The sequence below is a fragment of the Taeniopygia guttata genome, chromosome 2 (genome assembly GCF_048771995.1).
Source record: "Taeniopygia guttata chromosome 2, bTaeGut7.mat, whole genome shotgun sequence".
Classification (NCBI taxonomy): domain Eukaryota; kingdom Metazoa; phylum Chordata; class Aves; order Passeriformes; family Estrildidae; genus Taeniopygia; species Taeniopygia guttata.
In genome coordinates, this window is record NC_133026.1 from 121,422,177 (window position 1) to 121,443,917 (window position 21,741).

The 21,741-nt window shown below is 35.3% G+C and overlaps 1 long non-coding RNA gene across 3 annotated transcripts in view; it reads right to left on the reverse strand.

The window, feature by feature from the left end:
- Window positions 1-21,464, reverse strand: part of LOC115493921 (uncharacterized) — an 82,262-nt gene extending 60,798 nt beyond the window's left edge. For 2 of the 3 annotated variants that reach the window (XR_012054184.1, XR_012054186.1), the window contains exons 1-3: window positions 21,408-21,464; window positions 15,294-15,473; window positions 13,957-14,107 (exon numbers count right to left, since the gene is read on the reverse strand). This is a non-coding gene — a long non-coding RNA (uncharacterized lncRNA). The remainder of the gene's footprint in view (window positions 1-13,956; window positions 14,108-15,293; window positions 15,474-21,407) is intronic. The other variant, XR_012054185.1, reaches the window with a different exon arrangement.
- Between the last annotated feature and the right edge of the window lie 277 nt (window positions 21,465-21,741).

The window sequence follows — 21,741 nt, forward strand, 5'->3', positions numbered from 1 at the left end:
GAAGCCACACCTTTAGCTCCCCTGGCTACTAAAACTTTGTCATGGAAACCCAAATCAGGCATCTAGTCAGAAGGGCTAAAACCATGGGTGAATTGGGGTTTTAGATTCAGCTCTCTCTAACGTTTTTGAATATTTATCATGTGCCTGCTTTGGTTGTTTCAAATCCCAATCTTAATTCAGTGCATAATTCTCTCTGGAGGCTGTAGAGAGATTTTGAGATGAATAGAACTGAGGGACCAGATATGTAGAAATTTACACTTTTATAAAGCCAGCAGTATTTACATGGAGGATATCTGCACAAATCAAAGGATGAAACCAGTATTGTTTCTATGAGTACATAGCTTATAGCTTAGCGCTTCAGTCAGCCAATATTTGATACAAAATTATTAGAGTTCCATAAAATCAATCCAAACGTATTTTAGATGACAGTCAAAGATGGAGAATAACAAAAGGCAGATGTGATATCTGGGGCTAAACTGACCAGTCTGAATTGATAATGGTATTTACAATGGGAAGGACTACCTTTTAATATTAAGTGTGGATTTGAGTAGATTAGCGGATTCTGTTTCAGACTTCACCACAAACTCATTTGATTCTCCTCAGATCTCTTTGTGTGCTGTGTAAAAGAAAATCTTAGAAGAGCCCTAGCCCTAAATAAATTTTATACCAAGATCTGCTGTTTTATCCCTTAACTCCTGTGGAGAAAAACGTCTATAAGACTCCAGTGTAATTTTATACTATAGTTATTCCCACTGATTCTAGGTGGAGTTGATCAGTAAAATTCTCAGCACAGGGAGCTTGTTTGAAATTTCCTTAAACAGACCTAGAATTGTCTGACTTTGTGTCTATGTACACAAATATAAAAATAGGTATAAACTGCCTGCCTCATTAGTACAGGGCATATTTTGAACATAATTTTTTTTTATTTTGGAAAGGATGTTTGCAATGCTCAGATAGAAAGAGAAATGTGTTATTATTATGAATAATTAATTTTCAGTGTTTGTGTGGGATTTCATGGCATGAGCATTTCATTGAGTTTAATGGAATTCACATGGCCAAGTCCACTCACTGCTGTAAATCTGCAGGGTTTTGGGATTATAAAAAGAGATAAAAGAATCTCCAGGTCTCTCACAGTAAATTACATGTCCCATTCTGTATAAGTGGAGGCAAAATTGAAATGCCCATTTAAAACAACCAGGTCAAATTTGTCTGGCAAGATGTTGATATAATCTAAATTACTTAAGTAAAAAGCTGGACCAATCAGAGGATTACAATAAAAATTTGATGAAAGGGGCTATTTTAATAGACATAACAAAATTATTTTTCTGGCAAGTTGTAGTAAAGAAATACCTGAATTTGGATTGGTTTGTAATGTCAATAGCATATTGAAGTCTGGACAGAATCAGAAGTACCATGGCCATATATTTTTAAAATGGGTCTTTATTTTGGAGAGGGTTGATAAAGGAGAGATTGCCTCTCATTCAAGAGGGGAGTGGAAAATATGATGAACTCAACTGGGGAGGAAATATCATTCAGAAGTTTTGATGCAATGAAAAACATTGTCACTGGTGTGAAAGAAGCCTTGAGAAGCTACTAACCTGCTGCCAAGCAGAGGTATGCTCTGAATGGGCAGAAGCAGAACAGGACACAGGACCCACTCCAGTATGTGCTGAGAGCTGGAAACAACATTTCAGAATGTCTGTCCCCTTCTTTATTCATATCCCAATCACCTATTCAGCACTTTGTTTCAGCCAGTACCATGTAGTACTTTTTACTCAGCAACAATCATCTTCTGGTAACCTTGACTTCCCCAGAACTCATCTTACACTAACACACAAATCCCAAAGCCCAGAAACACTGCCATAGATTTCTCAAGCTGCTCAGCCTCCATCAATGTCTTTATGTATCAGTGATTAATTCTACCAGTCCTTCTTCTGTAGCTCTCTCTTCATAAATGACCCTTAATTTTCCTTTTAGATTAATATGCCAATGTTATGGAAATGGTACAAATAAACTTACACTGCACTAAAAATCTTCCTTTCAAAGAACACAGGCAGAACTATAGAAGCAATATTTCTTTAAACCCTTTCAGCTTGGTTGGCAACAGGCAGTTCTTTGCACTGTTGTCCTAGGTTCTGAAATTCCTGCTACATTCCTGACATATTACTCAAAAAACTATGTTATTACTCCAGGAGCATCATATAGAATGCTGGGGGTAAAAAATGAAAAAGCATCCATCGTGTCCAGCTTTTCTTCATCTTCAAAATAGAAGTTTTGTCCTCTCTGTTTTTCTGGGGTTTTGTCTTCTCAGAATTGGATGCGGCAGAATTACAAACAGGAATATAGAATCATAGGTTCATAGAATATCCTGAGTTGGAAGGATTCACAATGATCAAGTCCAGCTCTTGGCCCTGTACAGGACAACTGAAAAAAATCACACAATGTGTCTGTAAGTGGCGTCCATCCAAATGCTTATTGAATTCCAGCCAGCTTGGCATCTTGAGCAGTTTCTTGAGGTCCTGTTCCAGTGCCCAAACATCCTCTGGGTAAAAAAATCTTTTTCTAGTATCCAGCCTAAACCTCTCTTGATATGTCTTCAGGCCATTCCCTCAGGTCCTGTAACTGGTCACCAGAAAGAAGACATCAGTGCCTGTCCCTCTGCTTCCTCTCACAAAGAAGGTGTAGACGGATAAGTCTCGTTTCCTCAGTCTCCTCTTCTCTGGGCTGAAAAGACGTGAAGACCTTACCCTCTTCTTGTACAGCTTCTCATCAAGACTCTTCACTGTCTTCTTAGCCCTCCTTTGGGCACTGTTTAGTAGTTTAATATCATTACATTGTGGCACCCAAAACTGCCCCCAGTACTCGAGGTGGGGCTGCCCCAGTGCAGAGCAGAGTGGGAAAATCCCCTCCCTTGTCTGGCTGGCCATGCTGTCTGTGATGCCCCCCAGGACATGGTTGGCCCTCCTGGCTGCCAGGGCACTGCTGACTCAGATTCGACTTGCCATTGACCAGGACGCCCAGGTTCCTCTCCGTGTTACTGCTTTCCAGCATCGTATTCCCCAGTCTGTCTATATATCCAGGGTTGCCCCATTGAAGGGGCAAAATCTGGGACTTATTTAATGTCATACAATTGGTGATCACCCAGCCCTCTGATTTGAATGTATTGGCAATATGGTTCCATTTGTCTAGACAGATCAATGTATGGGAACTCCACTGGGAGAACAGTTGTCATATAAATGACAATAAAATTTCAGGTTAAAGATTCTGAACAAGATTTGGCTTATTCTGGCTTAAAATTAAAGAGTGAAAGAAGCAACCTAAACGCTGGAACTTTTAAAACTATCTTTTTTCAATATGTGGTTTAGAAGGCTGAAGGCAAAATGCTCAATGTCAGTCTGCCTGTTGTGACCCGAGACAAGGAACGGCATGTGGTAGAGTCATTCCTACTGCCCTTTCAATCCTGTTGAATGCTGGCTGTGAGAAAAATGAAGATCAAGTTGGGATAAAAATTACAGTTTTCTATTCATGTTTGCCTAAAGTGATTACACCCTTAATGGCCTGAAGTAGAGTAAATGTAAATTATCTTCATAACAGGGGTTAGCTTAATGAACCTTTCTGAAATATTGCATATTTTTGCCTTATAAAACTGACACTCTCTGTGTCATCAGACAGAACTGGAGGCAGCAAAACAATTTTCTTCCATGAATATATATTCTAGAATTGACTGTCTTGCATAGGTGGATTAAATATTTGATATAGCTCGGTACTTCTGCTGGAAAAAATAAAGCCTTCTTGCTGAGTGTAATAGCAACAAGGGGATTGACTAGGTAGACCAGAGCACTTTCTGTGTTCTTAAATATCTATATGTTTGTAACATATATCAAGGCAAAATAAATTTCTAGGCAAAATATTTGTTCAATAAATACTTACTAGATCAATTTCAGTGCCGAAGGAATAATGTAACAAAGAACATTTTTGACAGGAAGAGTGAGGTTTTTTTCTACAGGTTTCCATATAAATATCTATGACATAATGCATTTCTTGCACTGCATCTGTTTATAAAAATATTCATAAAAAGATACTGTTTAAATACAAATCAAGAACTTTTAAATCAAAATTATTTTTTATATTCCTTCCTTGAAGTGTTATTGAAGTGGTTTGTTATTTACAGGTATTGGGACTATTCTATGGATTAATGTCTTTGGGAAAGTTGGTAGAAAACCTAACTTTATTAAAATAAAGTAAAAAATAGCAATTAAACTTTTTTAAAAACAAATTATTTCTAATGTATTTCAAACCTATCTTTGTCCTTTGTTGCTTCCTGTCATTATGTTAATCATCCTATTTTAAAATTTTTTTAAAAACATTTAAGATATCTTTTAAATTAGCTGTACAAGTGGCTTTGATTTGAAGATTTGGAAATAAATTCCACATATTTAACAACCTTTATATCTATTTTATTTTCTATTTAGCTTCCTAAATTTCATGCTATGTCCCTGTCCTTACTTCCTCATTCTTGCCTATCTTTTAGCTTCACACAAGGTTGTTTTATAATGAAAACAGACTGCCACAACACCAAGATGATACTCTCTTTTTCCCTCTCCAGTTTTGATATTGTCGATATTGACTATCTTGAAAAAATGCAGCACAAATTACAATCTAAATTCCACCCTTTGGAGTACATAAAGCAAATAAAATGCTTGTTTCACAAGAGTTTTGTATCATATAAATTAAAGTAATTCAAATACATGAACTCATAAGTGTTTGAATTTTATGACCTCTGAGTCATCCTAAATACAATTTGATTGCCTTAGGGTGCATTGAGCTGTTGCAAAACAGGTTGCCTTCATAAAAAGAAAAGAATCATAGAAGAATGTGTAAGAATTAGTTTTAATGTAATTTAACATGTAACCTTGTCAATTGCAATATATATGTTTGTAATTTCTGCTTCTGACTTGTACTAAACTGCACAATGATTATTACACAGGTAAAATATTCCGTGTTATGCTATGGCTACAGCAAGCATTGATTAAACTCTCCAGTGTTCATGAAGGCTGACAGGGATTCAAAGGAGGAAATGTAAAACTTGAAGGTACAGCAGTATAGTGACATTTCACTCTATAAAGCTGCCAATATTTTAATCCTGCACGTAAATCATTTTCATCAGTCCAATTCCATATCTTAATTTGTGTAGCAAACAAAGTATTGGATTGCATTATGTTTAATAATTAAGAATGTGATATCAATTTCCATATATTTTAAGTTCCTGGAAAGAAATAGAGCTAACATTTTTACTTTCAATTTGTTTGTTTTACAAAATAAGAACGATTAAGGATTAGGTCTAATTTTCATGCTATGATCAACCAAACTTTCATTATTTGTTTTCATAGAACCTTTAGTTTCTTTGCCTAAGTGATGTCTTCGTCAATGTTCATGTTGTATTCATTTAGAGTGATGATTGATATGGTAATAGATACAGTGTGATTGAAAGCAACCTTTGTCAATAGGAAGGCCAAATACTCAAACAGTGTATTGGTTTGAGTTTGCTCATTATTGGAGACCTTTCATAGTCATATTGACTTGCTGTCCAAATGTTGTTACTTACCTGATGCTTTCATTGTTTAAATGGTATAGACATTGGTATTGAACATGACTTTTCCCAATATTTGTCCTAAAATACACACACGGCTCAATTATCCACTGAAAATTCTAAAGGACTATTTTCAAAGTATTAAAATGGTATTTGGGAACATAAGATAAATGTTTGTGGCAGAGAAAAATACTGTTATTTATTGGTGATATCATGCAATGTGTTCTGTGCTGCGAATTTGTATTTTTTGATATTAGAAAATTACCACAAGTTTGTCTTCTCTTAAATGCTTTTTCATTACAGCAGCATAAGAGGGAAGTAGGATTCCTCTGGGAGGACACTGAACAGAGGAAAGTTATGAATTTGGCATGAAAGGTTTTAGATGGCATGGACAGTTCTCTGCTCAAGCAGACAGTGTAACACAGTAATTACCGTGAAACAGTACTGCGACTATCCTTTCTGACTTGTCCATATCTTCCACAAAATATCTTCCATATATTCCTAAAACTTAATACTTGATTTAAATAAATCTTTTTCATGGCTTAAAAAGACTACAATTACCTTCTTTCCCCCTCTAATTTGCTGCCAAAAGACAGTACTTCTGTTGCAGATCTTTCCAGGTCCCCTCAATTTTGAAAACCCACTCAAAAATGAGATGACAACATAAATTAATTAACTTCTCATATATGAGATTTGGGAAAATGGAGAAAGTGCATGAAAGTTTTTCTCTTTTATCTCATGATTCTACTTCCCCTAAATAAATACACTTGACTGAAGAGTTCATTAAAAATTTCAAATTTATGAACTACCACAAATGATTTTTCAATCAAACTCTGCTTACATATTGATCAATTAAACATATAGAAGACATTTACCATTTTCTGAATTCTCCTGTGATAGCTCCTTCAGAAAAATGCAACGAAAGGCTTGTTTGAAAGATCTGAAGATAAAATTGTTGTTAGATTAAGGGGTTACGTAGATTTCCTTCCAAGGCCTGATTTATCCATTTTAGCCATTAAAGACTCTGTGTTTATTGTGATTTGATGAGCACTTCTGCCCTTTTAAATCACCTGTTGCTCAAAGTAACACTAAGCTATGGCTTTCTTTTTCTTAACAGTGGCAGCTGTCTTCCTTGCTCAATTTCCTTGCCTTGTGTCTCTGTGCATAGTGCCTGAACTTGTGACACTAACCATCATCATACTGCAGCTATAGTAGGGAACTGCTAATAATATGGAAGCAACAAACCTTGTCTGAATTAGGATGAGAGAATGGACACTTAAGAATTTTATAGAAAGGGGTCTTTCTCTTGTCTAAGTGTCATAATTCACACCCTATATTCCCTGGAAATATATACAGGCCTAGTTAATGCCCAAGGTAAAGTTTCTTTCATTCATTCATTTCTGAACTGAACACCTTCTTCAAATTGAATGTACACTCTAGAAGGCAATGTCTATATCCTTGTTAGGCTCTGTACAAAGATATATCATTTATTTCAGAGTTCAGAGATGTGTTCAGCAATGTCACCTCTAATTTTTTTTAATTTATAGAGGTAAATATATTATGTATAATGTAAATATATATTATAATGTAAAATTATATGTTTATTTCTTTGCATTTTTACTTCACTTTTGGTAATGTTCCCTTAATTAAAAATAAATTAGAAATTTTAAACCTGTGGATATTTAATAAAAAATCTCAGGACAGAAGCCCTCAGCTTCTTACATAATTTAATTTATAGGAATTGAATGCTGCGCTGTACTCAGCATATTTATTAAATAAATACATATTCCCTTCCAGAAGAGTAAGTTTAGGTATTTGAGAAGCTTTTTCCCTGCCTTCCTTTCAATACTGATGAGGAAACTTTTCTATTTTAAGAGGAAAAAAAATACACAAATAATCAGTATCATTGTATTCCCATCTTCAGGTCTCTTGCCTTGATAGATTATATTGTACCAAAGAGGAACCTTTATGTTGCCCACATTCTAATGTCAGTAATTCAAACTCTAATTTTACAACATGTACAACTGGAAAAAAATGATGCAATCAATGTTGGGACTCCTTAGCTTTATGCATGCTAACTGAAATTGCCCCCTGAGCATCCCAGTAAGGCTTGTTCAAATTACAATGTTTTCCTTCTTAATATTTACAAAAAGTTGCATTGAATAGCACCTGAACACCAAGGCATGTCCTACTTCAAGCAAATGGGAAAAGCATGCCAATGCTCCTAGTTTCTAATCAGAAGGTAGAAAGAGGGAAAAGTTACAAACACTGAAATACAAAGTAGGAAGGTAATATGAACAGCAGATATTGTGAAAGACAATTCAGTGATGTAGAAAGGAGCCTGGAGAGAGAAATTAGAAACTAAGTAGATGAAAATGTACCTGATGACAGGCAGCCAATAGAGTGTACATATTCATTTTTCTTACTAGAGTGATAACAAAGTTTCTTTCCTCTGCCCTTTGGGAACTTCTATATGATATTGGTGGGCAGATATGATTTCAGGCTTCTCCTCTTCTGAGCTGTCAGAAACCAAGCTCTCTAACTGGAAACTATTCCAATTATTGGGGCTTTTTTCCAGAAGTTCAAAAAGGAGTAGGAAAACAGGAAAATCCAGGTCATAACATTTTTATTCTCCAGTAACATAAGCCAGCAATTGCTACTTTTTACTTGGTAATAGTTACTTTTTATTTTATAAGTCAGTCTGGAATACAGAAGGCTGTGAAGTGCCTAACACTTGTGAGCAACCTCTTTTGGTGTTGAGGGACGGAAAAAAGCAACTCCTGCAGGATTCCTACTAGTAAGAGAGCTTCTGGAAGAAATGGTGTTCCTTTGGATAGATTGCACTTTTGGGGAAGTTGATGGGAATCCACTAGGGTTAACCAAAAAGAAAAAAATTGCACAACTCTTTTATAACTTTAGAGCTTACAGTAACAACAACATGATAAAAGTTATTTAATAAGAATGAATAAGATACTCATGCAGGTAAAATATGGGCAGTTGTGAATCAAGGGCAAATTGTAGACAGGTGGGGTTCAGTCTCTTTCACTGGACAGCAACTGACAGAACAAGAGAACACAGTCTCAAGCTACGTCAGGGAAGCTATAGGTTGGATATCAGGAAAATTTTTCACTGAAAGAATAATAAAGTACTGGAATTGTCTTCCCAGGGAGGTGGTAGAATCACCATCTCTGGATGTGTTTAAAAAAAGACTGGACATGGCACCTGGTGCTATAGTCTAGTTGAGATGTTAGGGCAAAGGTTAGACTTGATCTTAGAGGTCTCTTCCAACCTCATTATTCTGTGATTCTGTGAAGTCACTCCGGCTGTGAAACACCACGAAAGGCACTGTCAGCAAGAAGGTTTGAAGAGTCTGTTTGGATTGTGAAGAAGTTTGGTTTTTTTTCAGGGAACAGGAAAGATTTTGTGCATTGCAGGGACTTCTGAGGAAAGATGGAGAGAGCTACTTGAAGCTTTTGTTTTAAAAAATAAAAAGACAATCAAATAGTGAAATATTTCTTTGTTTAGTTGTGAGCTTATTCCAGGAGCCAGTGGGTGAATGATAATGCAGCTACGAGGGAATATGGTGGATCTGATCTGACCTGCAGAAAATGGAGATGCTGCATTTGTGTTCTTCCTGAGTTCATGAGCAGCACTGGGCACAATGAGTACTTACAGTAATAATATTTGCCATTGGTATGTATAAATATTTTAGAGGAATAAGATAGCTGTTCATTAGCAAGCATTTTGGGTAAGTAAAGACAGCTAATGGAAGAATGCAAATTATGTGAGATAAAATAGGAGGATGCTTTTGAACCATCTTACCTATGCTAAAGAACACAAAATAAGTGGCGTGGCTGGTGGATTTAATACATTAGCATTAGGCAAGTCTGAAAAGGAGGAGTCTTTTCAGAAGTATTCTATGCTTTTCACAGTCAATGGCAAGTAGCAGAGGAAACTTGATTAAAATTTGGAATATGAAAAAACTAAACAGAAAAATGTGTGGTAGAGAATCTAACAATGAGGAAAACTGAAACCTGGTCAGAAATAGAAAAAATTTGGGTTTGGAGATTTGGAATTCAAGAGCTGCAGAATGTGAAATGCTGAGGATAGAACAAAAATACAATCTCAAGAATTGAAGGAATTGAGAATCTATAAAATCAAACATAGTAAATCAATAGAAAGTTTCAATAAAAGTTAGAGATTGTTAAAGATGTAATAATTAGGAGCAAAAGTTCTGTCTTGTATGTTATCTTTTAAGAAATATAAGACCAAAAAGGGTACAAAGACAGAGAGGGAAGACTGAAGCACTCCCTAGCTTCCCTTTGGTAGACAGAGACAGAAAGACAGATGATGAATGCTTGGGGTAGTCTGAGGTGCAGAGGAGCAGACAGAATGATATCAAAGAGGGACAAAGAAGTGAAGGATATAGCTGAAATTAGGGACCATAGTGACAACAAGGGAGAAGGAGGTTTGGGAGGGAAGGACAAATCTGTGAGCATCACAACCAGAGAGCATAGCTTGCAGATCATAAATACAAATGCGTGAAAAGCTGTGGAAGGGTAGTGAAGGAGAACAAGAGATGATCTGATAGAAAAAGTGCTAGAATTTGAAGATAAATAAAAGGAATTGGTTTTGGGGTTTTTTTTTGGGGGGGTGTTTTATTTTTTGTTTTGGTTTGTTTTTTGTTTTTGTTTTTGTTTTTTCTATACTTTCCTATTTAAACAAATGAAGGCTTTAATATATGGTACAGTTTGCTTCATACTTAAACCACTTAGAATATTTTATATCTTTATTTTGCATATACAAATATCTGTCTAAAGGTTCTCATTGTTACTAATAGGAAAGAGGAATTTGCTCCAAAGAAACTACCAGGAACACCAGTAAACAAGGAGAGATTTTCCCAGCAAAGAGGTAAATTTATGTCTGGAAACTAACTAATGAGTTGAGATTTATTTATTCAATATTCGTGAGTAAAACTTAAACATTTTATTGGTGTTTGCCTGTCTATGATGCATTCACCTCCAGCTACATGCTAATGCTGTTTCTTAATATCTTTCCCTGATGGCATGTGACTGTAATTGTCTGAGTGTATCAGATCTGTTTAGCATTGTCCAAAGTAAAAAAAACATGAAGATATAAATGCTAATGGAGAAAGTGCACCATGGAGAATGTACATCATAACATGAAACTATTTTCTTTATGTACATGAGCTTTAAGCGAAGAATCTTGGGGTTTGATTGAAGTTAGATTTTTTTTCAGCATACTCACTCCCTAGATTTTTTTCTCCTTATAGCTTGTTGTATGTCACGTATTACATATAAAATGAAGCTCAAATTGCTACTTGCTACAAATTAAGCTGAAGAAGATCTGTGTCTGACCATCCTGGAGCTGTGAATTGAGCTTTCATGGATGGATGATTTTATTTCAAGTCACTTCTTTTCATTACAGTTGCCCCAAATATGGACTTCATTTCAGAAGGGCTTAAGAGGTGAGTGCCGGCAGTTTTGACATAAGTTATATGAATAAGTGTCATGGTGGGGGAGTTACATGAGATATGAGATCAGTATTTGTGTAAGGGGTAAGTGCACCACACAAATAAATACCTGAATGACATGAATATCTTAAAAGGATTACAAAAGAATAGAAGAGCAAATGTACAGAAGTCCAAGAAGACAAAAAAAATTCTTTAGAAACACTGAATTCTCACATGATCACAACTTTTAAAGTGTGATATTGCACTTTGATGCATATGTCTTTAATACATATAACTTGGAGATGATACACTGTTATTAGAGACTTATCATGCCTGATGTGCAGTGCAGAGGCGTTTGCTTTGATGAATTGGAATTTGCTGTCATGAATCCAATGGCAGCAATGAGACACATCACTACCACTAGCATTCAGAGGCTTATAGCTATAATTACCCTATATTAATACATGGACATATATGGGACAGAAGCAAATCTCTATCTATTTGTGTCCTCCACCACAAAATTCTTATTTCCTTCAATGTTTTGTATGGCTTATGTGTTTCAAACTTAATCCTGCATATCAAAATAACACTTAGTCTTTATAGCGACACTAAGTACTCATATCACTAAACATGTATATTATTCTAGACTTATTTCCATAAGATTTATGCATACTGTATAAAGAAGCAGAGGAAGAGAGAGAGAGACGTGAGAATTTCTTCCCTGCTTAAAAAGGATTTCAGCTATTCAAAAGATCTGAGAACAGTAGAATGAGAAACATAAAGGAAAACAGTAAACTGTAGGAGCTGCATCCTTTGTTATAAGATGCATATTCATTGGAGAAAAAAAAAAACTGGAAACCTTTTAAAGTTGCATATATACAACTTTCAGCTGCTCTGACTATTCTGTATGCCATTCAGTTTTAAAACAGACAGCTTGGCTCTGTTTATGCAATTTTAGAACTGTTAGAGTCTTCCTTAGAAATAATATAAATGCAGCTGGGAAATGGCTTCAGATATGGGAAGCCACAAGGATTTGTATGGATTTCTAAAGTTCTTAAATTCCTGTTTAAAATTTTAGGGAAGAAAAAAAATCCCCATTGCCCATAGTTCTAGACGATCTGGAAAAGCAAATGTACCAATTTATCTTTTTAGACAATGTGAAAACTACCAAGCAAATTGTCACTGTGTGATTGCCATACTCCTTTTTTGTTTGCTTTTTGTAGGTTTTCACAAAGATCAGAAATAGGACAGGGTCCCACCCAGTTTGGAAGTTTGTGAGGATGCTATCCACACCTGGGTAAGTGGTATGTCTGACATACAGGAATATGATGTAGTCTAAGAACAACCTGGAGACCCTCAGGAGGAGGGTTTGCCTGCGGTATAACTTGCAAGCCAGCAAGAATTCTCTTTGGTTGTGCAGACTGGATGCTCTTTGTCTGGGCTGCCCAGATAAGCACCACATGAACTGTAGCTTTCATGTGGATAGGAGGAAAACAAAAGGTGTGAGCACACTGTCAAATGCTGTAGTAACCAAACTTTATGAACAGTTAGGGAAACATTCATTAATCTTCTCTCACTAATCTTCTCGCTCTTCCTTCCTTCCTTCCTTCCTCCCTCCCTCCCTTCCTTCCTTCCTTCCTTCCTTCCTTCCTTCCTTCCTTCCTTCCTTCCTTCCTTCCTTCCTTCCTTCCTTCCTTCCTTCCTTCCTTCCTTCCTTCAGCTTGATTCAATACAGGTGTCATACTTAAAAGTGCCAAAACCTAAGAAACCTTCTGACCTCTGGTGTCTTACCACCATCTGTTTTGTACAAAGCTATTCTGAAACTATTGCATTTAGGAATTCATGAAGTATCTTGCCACTTCCTTTCTTTAATAGTTTGCTTTTTAGAAGTTATCTTCTTGTTTTACTACGAAACAGGAACACACACCCTCCATTCTTCCCCCACCCCCCGACTTCCCAAAACCAGCTATGGCTTTATGTTTTGGTATGGGGGTTTTTTAAGCTTTGCAGAAGTGAAGGGGCGGGGGGGTGGGGAATTTATAGTAGTTTTTTGTGGGTTTTTAGTTGGTTGGTCAGCTGGTTAGTTGGGTTTTATTTTTTTTAAAGCTTTTCTGCTTAATATTAAAGGTATGTTACACTACCTATGTATCTTGCTTGTGACATACTTTACCTGATTCACTTTTTAATTTGTCTGAGCTTATCACCAGTGATGTAGTCTGTTATTGATTAAATAATTCATTTAGCTGTCCCCAAGATGACAAATCTGCTTATTGTCACGAGAAAGTTGATATACTATACTTTGTTTACAAAGGTTGTACTACAGTCAGAAAGTAATGTATAACTACAACATTTTTATAGATTTTACATATTATGTACATTTCATTAACAGTTACATTCAGCAATAAATGTATATTTATTTGATAAAAATAGAAATTGGGACTAAAATAACTCACAGTTATTAGTTGTGCTCAAAGTAAAGAGAATCAGGAAAAATTTGCATGGTGAATTAGCTTATGAACCTTTTAATAATTTTATCATGTTTGCTAAGATCACCCATTTAACTCTTTCAACACTGCTTTGGGACTGCACAGAAATTTCCTCCAGCTGTCTTAACTTGTGAGCATATTGTATATTGCATACATCCATAGACATATCCCAATTTTGCCTCTCTGTATGAACTTCTCACATGTATTCCATGGGTTAGGAAGAGTTATCTTGTTAATCCTGTGCTTAAAAATATAACTCTGTTCCTAATTTGACACTACATTGAAGTAGGCATATTTTTAAATTACAATTCTAAGAAATCCTGGTTTTTCTTCACCTTCCCCTTCTTCACTCAGAATACTACCCAAAATCTGGATTAACATATTGAATAAAAAATTATCATTCTTACCATCACCTTTTCAGCTACAGATCTCCAGCCAGACACAGTTTTAGTCTCTGCTTGTACAACTCATACTGTTTCAGAGACCACTTCAGAAATGAGCTTGAGAGGGTTTTCAAAATTTGGATAAGATGAACAATGATAGGACACAACTTCCATCCTGATAAAAATGCCAAATACACCAAAGAAAATTGCAAATAATTATTGTCAAGAAACAGTAAGAATTGCAAACCTTTTGTAGATGAAAATTGTTCTTGCATTTGGGCCTGGTACACTTCTTCATCTCATCAGTTAAACCAAAGTATAAATGCCTTGTTTTCAGTGTAATAAATGCATAGAAACAAAGGGAGGAACGATGTAAAATTTTCCTCATTTTCAATGTATTTTCTTTTTATATATAAATATATTTTAAACATGCTGGATAACATCCTTTTAGCAAAAAAAGATGCTGGAGAAATTAGCAAACATGCTAACTAGCAAATGTATGTGAGTTAATCTTCACATACAGTGTGATAGGAAGAGTTTTCAGCATTACTAAATAATCAGCAAGAAATGTGCTTAGGCTGCAAGTGTAAAATATACATACTGGCATACTGGGAGTTGAGAACTTTGGAAATATACTATTTCACTCCCAAGGTAATTTTTTTCATTGTATTTTAGCTATGCGTTAATTTTACATTTAATGCCTTTGGATGTAACAAAAATTTGACCTGTGATACTCAAGAGACTATTACAATTCCAAAAACCATGTTAATCAATTTAGTTTCTAAAGAAGCAAATTTGGGTTATTTTTATTGCCTGTGTCACTCAGAAAATACATACAGTGTATTTATAAAGAAGTATGTTTATGGATGTCTCTGTCTACTGACCTACTGAATAATGTACTCAATTTATATATATATACACACATATATATGTGTGTGTGTGTGTGTGTGTGTGTGTGTGTGTGTGTGTGTGTGTGTGTGTGTATGTGTGTTTATATGTTGACTCAACACGTAGATAAGCATTTTCAAGTGATTATAACCACCCATGTTTTTGCATAATGTCAGTATTTTCTCACAAGTTTTCAGTATTATTTTCCCCACAACATTTGAACATTCTTGATGCATACCATTCTGTAGACCCCTCCAGTGGACTCACATTATATATACAGACTTTCAATTTATATTTTTGTCATTTTATAAGGCTTTATACACTGTGCTTCAGTAGAAACAATTATTCATATGTGAAAAAAAATTAAAATACATTTTCATAAAAAGGGCACAAATTATTGATAAACACATCTATGTTTGCAGATTGGTTATTTCTCAGAGGTTATTTGGGGTCATAATTGTAAATCTCATTACCTTGCTTGAAGGAGAAGGTCTCTTTCATTATTACGGTGCTAGGTCCATATCCCTGAAGCTAATTGCAAGGTATTGCTTCAGAGTTCTAATTGTTTGCCATCAAAATAGCTGTGTAAGCTTGATTAACAGTGTTCAGCAACATTCATAATAGTCCAAGCCTGGTCCTGCATAAAATAGAAACTGGGAAAAAATCAATAAGATTTAATAAGATCAGGAACAATCACTTACAATAGTACATCAATCACACAAAGTAATAGGTGCAGGATTTGATAGGGTCCTGAACTGCCTGAGAGATTCATAACCAGTACTCGTTAATGATTTGTTCATTTGCATTTTATCAATCCAGCTACAGCTGACAAGCAGAAGGAGCAGTAAGGAAATATGTTGACTTAAACTCATCAGAGTTTGCAATTAAAAAAAACCACCCAGATAACTTAATAGGAAAATCAGACATGGCTATATATGTGGAAGGTGTGTGTATATACATGTGTAGATGTGGTCTTTCTTGCTGCAAGATTATAATAAATTCCCACTCTATAGTGTCTATTAGTATTCCCATAATCCCTCAGAAAGTCTGTTTATGTCTGAGAAAAAGTACAACAAAATATAAATTTTTAAATTCTCCTCAGTGCTTCACAATGTTTTTTTCCCATTGCATTTCACATAGTGTATTGCCATCACAATATTTAATATGAAACATGCATATTGTCTTGTTTTCCTACCCTTTTAAATAAATAAAGCCCTGGGCTTTGCCTTGGGCCAAACCCATATCAAACACAAAACCAATAGTAATGAGATGGCTTTCTGGTGATTATTATTTAGCATTATATCCTATATCAGCAGATTTTATGTCTTTCTAAAGTAATTAAGTTTTGTTTACTATCTGAACATTGTTTGAAATTGTCATGAATAAACATCAGATCTCATTTATCCAGACTCTTGCCTGTTTGTAATGCATCAGTCTTTTGTTGAAAATAAGAAACCCAGAGCCAAGCCAAGCTAAAATGCTACAAAAAACCCCACATGAGCTGCCCTGTTTGTGGATGAGTTATTTAGAGCGTGATCTTGTAGGTCTATCTGCAGACTGTTTGTTTGCCTCTGCTTGTTGGGTCCATTTTGATGAGTGTCTCATTATAAACCGGATTACACATCTCCCTTTTCTGAGGAGCGGTTTGCTCTGTTAGATGCAGTAATTCTAATTTATATCCCAATTAATGTGTTTCCCTAGTATATAGTCTTTTCTTGTCTTTGCACCAGATTTATTTTTTTTTCACAAACAAAACCTTAAAATACAGTCTTTGGTTCTCAAGAGTATCTCATGACCCAGAACATGTGTTGTTTATTTGTACATGCCTTTTCTGCTCATTTTAGTCAGCTTCTACATTTTAAAATGAGAGCAGCAAATTCTTAATCAATATATGCCCCTGTCACATCACCTTATACTATGACAGCGTCTAATACCAGTACAAAGTCTGGGCTTCCTTAAGACATGGTTTAAAATGGAGATTGTCACATGGCATTATGGTATGAAAGGAATTTAATTTGGGTTTTCTGTCCTACCTCAGGTCCTTTGGCCTCGGCAACTGTAATGGAGGACCTTCCCAGGTTAGGTGACACTATGATTTTTGAGGTAAAAGGATGACTGAATTTGCAGGCTGACTGATGCTGTGATTTTAAGGCTGCACCATGACCACCCCAGTGGTATGTGTTCCATGGAGACAAAATTGGCAGGTTGGTGGCTTTGTCAGAATATTGGCTGAATCGTTAACAAGATTTCAGAAATTATATTCTCTAAACTACTATTCTGGGACATGTAAAAACTATCAGCTACTGTATTAATCATGGATTAGTTGTAATAACTATTAATTTTATAGTACTTTCAAATTTTTTATAACTTTACAAATATATCCTGAACTGGATAATTAAATCCATGAGCTGCATTAAAATCAGAGTAGCAATAAAAGAAAGGGAATTATTTGCTACAGTAAGTCTTGAGAAAAGAATATTCTTTTTCTGATTTTGAGCTGACCGTGAATAATTTGTGGTTTTTAATTAGTATGTTTGCTTCATCAAATGGCTCTTTAATGAAGAAATATTATAGCCTCTGAATTTGCTAGATATTCTTGGATAAAAATATTAATTTGGCCGTTACATATACGTGATTTAAAGCTAAGCTATTCATTTCTCTGAGCAGGTTTGATAAAAGAGTCCACTTGTCAGCTGCTGCTTCAGCCTGCCCTGTAAGTTGTCCCTGAGTCACAGATAACCTGTAACATCTAAACCATTGGAGTCACCAACTAAACTTAAGACTAGGCTGATTTTCCCATCCAGTTTAAGTGTAGGCTGCAGAGTCTAGCAAGAGCTAAAATGTGCCACAATGAAGACTCTGCCCTCAGTAAAAGGAAATAGAAATGTCTGGAGTAGTCGCCTTTCAAATTTACTGACAGATGCGAGCTAGCACCTTCAGTATCAAGCTAGGTTTTGTTTCTCCTTGATTAAGCTTTTTCAGGAACAAACCTTCATCCCTGACTGCTGCACCTGAAATGCAGACTGCAAACATCTTCAAAGAAGAATACTACCACCAATCCTTGAGACAAAGGCCATGTATCTTCTAATTTCAGTTTAATTGCTTGTTTTCAGATATGTGCATGCATGATACCCAACTGTAAGCTTTCTGCAATATGTAAGACCTTGAGGGATAAATGTGTGACTCATGGCGATGGACTCTCGTTATCTCGCTCTAGTTGGGGGCTGTGCCTTTTAACAGGACTTCCATTCATGGGAAGCCCTGAGCCACAGTTTACTGCAGAACTGTCTGGCACCATCTCTCTGTCTGTGTGGCTCAGGACAAACAGAGCCTGGATTTTCCTAACCAAGACATGGCATCAAAGAAAGGAGACTTCTGAAATGGCCTGGGTATTTAAGAAAAGCAATAAGGAGCAGAGACATATGTCAGGTGTAGAGGATGGAGACCTCTGTGTGACATAGACACAGCCACCATGTGCAGGAATGTCCAGTGATTGATAATATGAAAATTTTAGGATTTCTTTTTAATGAGTGTATCGCTGCTTGGATCCTCAGAGGCTGTAGTTTTCATTTTGCTCTCTAGGAGCCAACTCAGAGCCAGATCCTTGAAAGAAACTTTTTAATCAGTTTCACTCTTTAGAGAGCTTAAAAACAGAATCAATAAAAGATTTCCATAATTTCAAGAACTGGAAGGGGGCGGGGGGGGGGGGGGGAAGGAAAATTCACAGAACTTGTAATGGAGAACAAATATAAGAAAATTGCAAAATCATATGCAAAAAATCTATGCAAAATCGCTGGCCAAATCACATGAAAAGTGAAGAAAAGAACATAAAACCAATTATCTGAGATGCCTAATAGAAAGAGGTAGCTTGTGTTTACTCTGATTTTTTTCCATTCTGCAAGAGCTATGTTATTTACCCTATGCTTGTTATGACTCTAAGAATCTAAAAATACTATGTTGGAAAACTATGTTCTTGCTAAAAGAAAAAAAAAAATACAAGCTTTAGAAGCACTTCTCCTTGTCTCTTTGCAAAGAGTTATATTTAAAGGTGCTTTAATATTGCTGTTGCTGAACTTTTAGGTGTGACATTATCACATTATTCTAGATTTTAGGAGTGTCTAACTACACTATATTTCTGTTTCTTTATAAAAAGAAGTGAGTATGGAAAGATCTCTAAATATTCTGTGTGTATAAGAAGCAAAATACTCCAAACTCTGCATTCTTCCATAGGAGGAAACAATGGGAAAAGCAAAATCCAGTTCTAGGCAACTGCTGGTCTGTAAAGAGACATCACACTGGAATGTTTTCTATCCCAAAGAAGAAACACAAAAGAAGGGATTTCATCTGTATGTCCCTGATTTGGGCACAAGAATAAAGCTCAAACAGGTATTATAACCTGTGGCTGACAATTGGTCCATGCACCAGTTGCGATATCCACAGACTTTGCAAATGAGAGTCAGGGTTTACCATGGCAACAAATCAGGTATGCAGACCAAGCTAGAAAATAATTAGCTTCTGCTTATGAAATTCTAAATGTTATACATGTTTTGGAATGCATTTTTAAGGCCTAGTTTTGAAATGAACACACTAAAAGTAATACAATTTCTGAAGACATCATGTTAGCAACCAGAGCTTGAAGTCTCTTTCAGTGAATTCCAGATTGAAAGATTTTCTGTTTGACTTGTGTTTTTTCAAGTTTTTACCCCTAGAATACTTAATATAAGCTTAATTTTCTTCTTTTCTTTTCCTTCTTCCTCCACTTCTTTTTTCCCTTTTCTTTTTTTTTTTTTTTTTTTTTAATCTTGTCACCATGTTGTCATTTTTTGTCATGTATATTATTCCAGAAGGATTTGATGTCTGGAGTGATTGCATAAATCAACTCAACTATGTCACTACTTATAAGTTTGCAATATGTTAACTCTCTTCATAATTTACATAATGTTTAAATAATATACCTTCTTTTTCCCTTACCCCTACATTAATGTGATTAGAATCAGTGGAAGCGCTATAATTTTCTTGTAACGTGTGCTTTCCACCTACGCTTGCTTATTATAAGAAGTATCATTTCTAAAACTAGCAGCCTCTGATCAGTTTAGCTGTCAAAAATTATTTTGTACCAAGAACAAAATTACCTTATAAAATATATTATTGTTTCTACTTAGTATTCCTGTTAAGGTAAACAAACAACAGAAAATTGTTGCTTTGTCTTATTTATTTCCATGCTGGCATCTAACTGTAAGTAGTAGTGGAATACATCTTCTGATATATTATGCAATTAAATTGATGGATGGTTAATTGAGTCAGTATGGCACACCATATGTGTACTCCTGACCTGAATGTCACTGGTCAGATTAAGGCTTCACACATTTGACCAAAGAACATATGCTGTTACTGAGAATGTAGCTCTAGATAGGATAGGGATTTTAGTACATGGAAAAAAAATCATCATAACTGGCTTTGCTCTTTGGTTGTTGGAGCCCTGGCTCCTTAGGAGTCCAGCTGTAAAGGACTTTAAAAATAATGAAAGTTATTAATTAAAAGCTTACTGACATCATGGCCATTAACTTTGGCAGGCTCTTTCATTAATTTATTTGAGGTCTCTTATTACATGACATATCCTCATCATAGCGTTTGTGCCTTTGTACATCAAGCTTGAGATCTTATTGGCTTTTAATTTGAGCTTAGCCTTTTCTATTTTTATCCCAAATACCTTTTTCTTTTAAAGAAATAAAATATTTTTCTTATTGGTGGGTATGATACATATGCAAGCAATAAACTAGCAGAAGGAGGGGAGCTCACAGGCCTTTAATGACAGTGACACATAGACATCAAAACACACACATATTCTCACACAGAAACATTCTTGTATATATCTTGTTACATCACTGTTGCAAATAATGGTATTTTTAGAAGTGCCTTGCTAAACCATTGTTTTCTTGATGATTAGTCCCAGTTTTTGGCAGATTTAATATTTCTGTTTTATCTTATTTATCTAAATAATATTTAATGACATTGTATTTTTTGTCAGATATTTTGCATATTTTACTTCTAAACCAGCTATTATGGGAGCTATTTTAGCTTCACAAATGTTTTAAAGTAAATTATGTTATTTTACAAAATTATTGCAGTAGAACATACATCTGAGCAATAATGTTTTATCTTTGACATTGCTTTGATGAGTCATCCATTTTGACAGGTAACTGCTTTAAAGCTATTTAGTTTGCATCAACACTGAGATAAAATGAGACTTGAACAATATGTACCAAAGAAGAAAAAAATATACTGTCATTATATGGTTAGAAAAAACAAAGATTTGTAATGGGAAAAAACAGTTAATAGAGAAATATCTTTGATTCAGTCATTGCTTATTGTAGCAAACCTGCATATTCTTTGTCCACTGACTTAACCTAGAAAAAGAGTAGTACTGTCTCTGCTGCATAATTTGTTACTGCCACTTTGAGAAAGATTATGATAATGTACATATAACAAAATTGACAACAACGGAGGAGTCCTGTAATTTTGAACTAAATTCAAGGAGGCTGCTCTGAGCATAAGAACTAACAGTGTCTTCATTATGATTAGCTTACCTTTTCAAGTGTTCTGCTAGGAACCTCTATCACGTAAATTGAGGCAGGAACTTTATTATCATCACTATAGCAACTGCAGGGAAATTTATTTCAAAACAGTTGGCTACCTGAAAATTTTCTCGTGATGGAAAGAACAGCAGATGATATATACATTTTAATTCATTTTCATTTATTCCTGTTTTGAAGTGTTCCATAAATGAGTGAAAGGCTTTTTCCTTGTAGTTGTTTTAAAGACAAGATAGCCAGTTCCATCTTAATTTTTTTTTTTTCCTAATCCATTTTTTTTTCACTAGGAGCAAAAAGGAGCGCTGAAGGATTTTGGTTCTATCACTGG